The sequence below is a fragment of the Fukomys damarensis genome, unplaced genomic scaffold (genome assembly GCF_012274545.1).
Source record: "Fukomys damarensis isolate Sample0158 unplaced genomic scaffold, DMR_v1.0_HiC HiC_scaffold_9, whole genome shotgun sequence".
Lineage (NCBI taxonomy): Eukaryota > Metazoa > Chordata > Mammalia > Rodentia > Bathyergidae > Fukomys > Fukomys damarensis.
Genome location: NW_022900921.1, coordinates 1620316 through 1624708, shown reverse-complemented (window position 1 = coordinate 1624708; position 4393 = coordinate 1620316). Strand labels below are relative to the sequence as shown.

General features: G+C 44.3%; 1 protein-coding gene and 1 long non-coding RNA gene across 2 annotated transcripts in view; both read right to left on the bottom strand.

Moving 5' to 3' along the window:
- The window catches only part of Clk4 (CDC like kinase 4), a 24778-nt gene extending 24494 nt beyond the window's left edge, over positions 1-284 (bottom strand). The window contains exon 1 of the mRNA XM_010639818.3: positions 131-284. The gene's annotated coding sequence lies outside the window, so the exon portion shown is untranslated. The remainder of the gene's footprint in view (positions 1-130) is intronic.
- Positions 285-798: 514 nt separating this feature from the next.
- On the bottom strand, positions 799-2376 carry LOC104873226. Its single transcript, XR_783415.1, has 3 exons — positions 2293-2376; positions 1784-2031; positions 799-956 (listed from the first exon to the last, which is right to left on the bottom strand). It is a non-coding gene; the product is annotated as an uncharacterized LOC104873226 (long non-coding RNA).
- Between the last annotated feature and the right edge of the window lie 2017 nt (positions 2377-4393).

Here is a 4393-nt window from a genome sequence, read left to right as displayed (position 1 = left end):
GCCCGGAAACCACCGCCGCCGCCGCAGTCGCCAGCCGCCGAGGCCCCAGGCCCGGCCGTTTCGCCTGGCTGCGAGACCTCAAGTCAGACTCGACAGCGCCGAGACCAACACCCCTTTCCCAAAACCTCACCTCCGCGAGAGCAAAAGGCCGTTTGGCCGAAAAACGTCTCCAAACCGCCGTCGTCTGTCCGGTCGCTGCGACAAACACCCTACAAAATGGCGGCAGCGCCGTCGCCCCGCAATCCCCAGACGGCCTCCAGCGCCACCTCCGCCGCGCGAACGCGCCTGCGCATCTCTCGTGTGGTCCTGCGGCTGGCGCGCCCTTCAGCAGAGCCCGCGCGTGGTCCGTCTCTGCCTCTCACGGTCAAGTGGGCCGCACTCGCGCTTCGGCCCCCTCCGCTTCCCACCCCAGAGCAGTGCCCGGGTCACCAGCTTGCTGAGCATTGTCCGAGGCAGGGGAGGTGGGCAGCGCACGGTCCCCGGGGCAGTTTAAAAAGCGTTTGATGTTTTTTCTTAAGGTAACTTTTGAGTAAGTATAAAGGTACCACCCAAGAGGCCAACTGTGAGCTCAGTGGCACAGCACCTGCCTAGCATGCAGGAGGCCCTGAGTTCGACCTCCATCACTGCAATTTATCAATCAGTACCGCTCGCCGTAAGGTCTAATATTTGAAAGTATGCAACGATCAACGAGAAGTTGAGCTGTGACTCTTGTCTTTATGATGTGCAGCAGAACTACCATGCGCCAAATTACTCTTACAGCTTTGGCTGGAGGCTAGGACTTGACATATTTTTGGTATCTCAGTGCCCAGAAGTCATTAAGTATTTGTAGGTTTTCTGCATTAGCTACATTTGCCATTTTGCTCACTTGGTTTAAGTTCCAAAGTGATTACATCAAAGGTCGATGTTTACTCTCCAAATCTCCATGGCAGTTAGTGTAACACAGCCGCCTCACCAACCTTCCTTGGCAAATAAACAATTTGGTCAGAAGACTTAGTGAAAAGATTGGCTTATATCTCTCAGAATTCTACCAGCAACATAAACACTGCCTAATTTAGTAGCTTCATTTCTTCACTATATGTGTACCTCCAAGAATGTCCAAGAAAAACTGAAATTAAACCATGTGTTGGAGCAACTATGTAGCCAGGTATGGCAGTGCATGCCTGTAATCCCAGCACTCAGGAAGCTGAGGCAGGAGGATCGCTGCAAATTGAGGGCAGCCTGGGCTACACTGTGAGTTCAAGGCCAACCTGAACTATATAGTGAGTCCTTGTATCAAAAAACAACAACAACAAAAAACTCCATATAAATAAAAACTATGTGAAAAAATTTGCTATGAAAAGCAATTTTTTATCACATATTCTAGGACATGTATTCTACTCGTTTAAGACAGAAAACATTCATCTATTAAAAGTAAAGTTCCAGAGGTTAAATTATTGTATAAATTAAATTTATCAAATGCTTATCTTTATAGAGTAACCTTTGCAAAGCTATAAATGAACCCTTACAAAGTTACAAACTGCAATAAGATGTTCATTATGGATAATTACCTGTGTTCACTTAAATTTTTGTTGTCTTTAGCTATCAGTTAAATAATCACTATGTCCTAACCACTTCCTAGACGTGATCTCCCTTAATCATCTAAACAGCTCTATAGAGCTTGCCCTAGACTTCTCAGTTATCTTCCTGAAAGCAGGATTCAAATCCAGACCTTGCTTACACTAAAGCTCTTGCGTTTAACTTGTTTCACTGTTTCAACTCATTCGACAAATACATAGCAACTTACTTCACTTGATCATTAGAGCACAGTATGTGGAATCCATCTTTCAGCAAGACCAAAATGGTTTGTCTTTAAAACCCGTGTTCCAAGGTAACAGGTGAATCATCCAAGGCTCCTGTGATGAAACAGTGGATCTGTTTCTCTCTGGCACACCAAGGCCATGTTCAACAGCAAGTCATAGTGGGCCTGCCAGGCACTGCACACGGCCCAGGATGGGCAGCATCCCAGGTTTCTGTGGGGTTTCCTGACCCTGGCTGAGAGGAAAGTCACATGGCATAAGATGAAGCGAGATTACATCAAACCAAACTGTGCTGTAAGCACACTGCGGTACTTATGTGGGTAGGGAGTAGAGGGGTACAGAGCGTGATTTAATTTGGAGGTGCTGTAGGGGATTCAGGAGTTTGTAGTTTCTGTCAAAGGTTAGTCTTTCTGGCATCCTTGTCACTTTCTGACAGTATCAGTGAAAAAATTTGAGAGCTCGGTCAGTCGGAGTTGAATGTACCCTTTGGACATACCTGTCACAGGGACTGTGACACCTTCCAGGACTTTTTGAGATACTGTTTTTGGAAACTAGTAGATCAACAGTTTACCAAAAGCCATCCATTTTATAGCCAAAAGCCTGTGAAAAGGGAAGTAAAGTGATAAAAAGACTTAATAATGAATTTGTAGATTCTTCATTGCTACGAATATGTCACATCGTCCCTCCACATTAGTAAAAAAAAAATCAGGAATTGAACTGACACTTTTATGTCCGCTTCAGGTGTTGATTCAGCATGGAGCCCCAGGGTTTTTTGTTTGTTTGCTTTCTTGAGACACAGTCTTCTTATGTAGTTGAGGCTGGCCTTGAATTTGTAGCAATCCTCCTGTCTCAGCCTCCCAAGTGCTGGGATTACAGACATATGCTGCAAAGGCCCAGCCAGTCCCTGGGTTTTGAAGCAGTAACTAAAATGTACTGACTTCCTCTAGTTTATCAGATATCACTCTGTAGGTTACTATGCGCTTACACCAATATGATTACAATCTCATTTTAAAAACTTCCCTAGCTGGGGCATAGTGGCGCATCCTTGTAGTCTCAGTTACTTGGGAAGCTGGAACAGAAGGGTCACAAGTTTAAGGCCAGCCAGTAAGACTCTGTCTCAAAAATGCTGGAAAATGTAGCTCAACATTCCCTGGGTTCAATCCCCAGTACTTCACACACGTGCGTGCGCACACACACACATACACACAATCCTATCTGCTACCTTTTCTCTAATAAATGTATTGGATGAATTTTTCTCAGTGTTTAAAATATATTACAAAATTATCCTGATTGACCATGCTATTACTGTAGATCACACATCAGACTATAATTGTCTTGGGTAACCTATGCTGGATGGGCTTTTATATACAAAGACATTCATAAGGGTTAAGGAAGCGATTTCTCATCCCAGTTAGTAATTTAGTTTCTCAGGCTTTATTGCCAATCTTATCGGCTATCAATCCCATGAGACAATAGAAAGGAGAATATAATATAATCTCTTAGAAACACTGTGGGAATCTGCATGAATGTAGGATTATATATAACATTAATTTTTGTTTGTTTGTTTTTTGTGACAGGGTCTCACTATGTAGTTGAGACTGAACGGGAACTCATTATGTAGCCCAGGTTGGTCTCGAACTCACAGTGATCCTCCTGCCTCAGCCTCCCTAGTGATACAGGCTTGTGCCACCACGCCCGGCTTACAACATTAATTTTTCAATCTCTGGGATTTACTCTCTATTGTAATGTCTAAACATCAAGTTTCCTACCTGATGTAATCAGGAATCTCAGCATTCGCCAGAGTAGCCTTACGATTTCTGGAGAGGCTGTTGGCATTCCCAGTGGTTTCCTGGCCTCTCACTCCAAGTTCCTGTCCCTGGCTCTCTCCCTGAGTTCCCCACACCATCTCACTTGCAGCTGCTGTCCTTCCTTATTGTGTAACATTTTAGGCCAACGATGGACACAGACCTCTTCTTTAGTTTCCAGAGCCTAACATGTGGCTTGTATGAGGAAATTTCAAGACATTGGAGGTTAAGTACAGCACAAAAGTGAACACAATTTAAAAATTAGTATTGGAACTCACTATTTCTAAGGTTCTAAATCATTCCTATTACAGGTAATTTCTAACTCACCTTTCTATGGTGAGACGTGAAATAGCAACGTTCCATGAGTTCAACTTTGAAGATTCTTCTAAAACATTTCTTCCTTTTCCTATTTATTATTTTTTTCTTCCTTCCCCCCTTCATAAAATAGTAATCGGGCAATTATTTTTTAACACCCTGTCCTAGGGGCTGGGCTAAAAAAATACACAAGACAAAATACTTGCCCTCGTTAGAGCTTGGGTTACAGTGGAAGAGAGAAAAAATGGAAACGAAGTACTTCCATGTCCTACATGTGCTGCGAGGGAGACAAACACTGCTAAAAGGGTAACAGAGGACGGCCTGCTGCAGTGACATGGTCAGGAAAGAGGCTGTAGGCAGGTGTGACAATTTAGTTGCCGGCCAAAGGGAAATGAGAACCTGGCCGTGTGACACGTGGGATAAAACTCCACGGGAAGCCTCACTCCATAGGTAGGCACGTGCGAGCATTCACTTCCC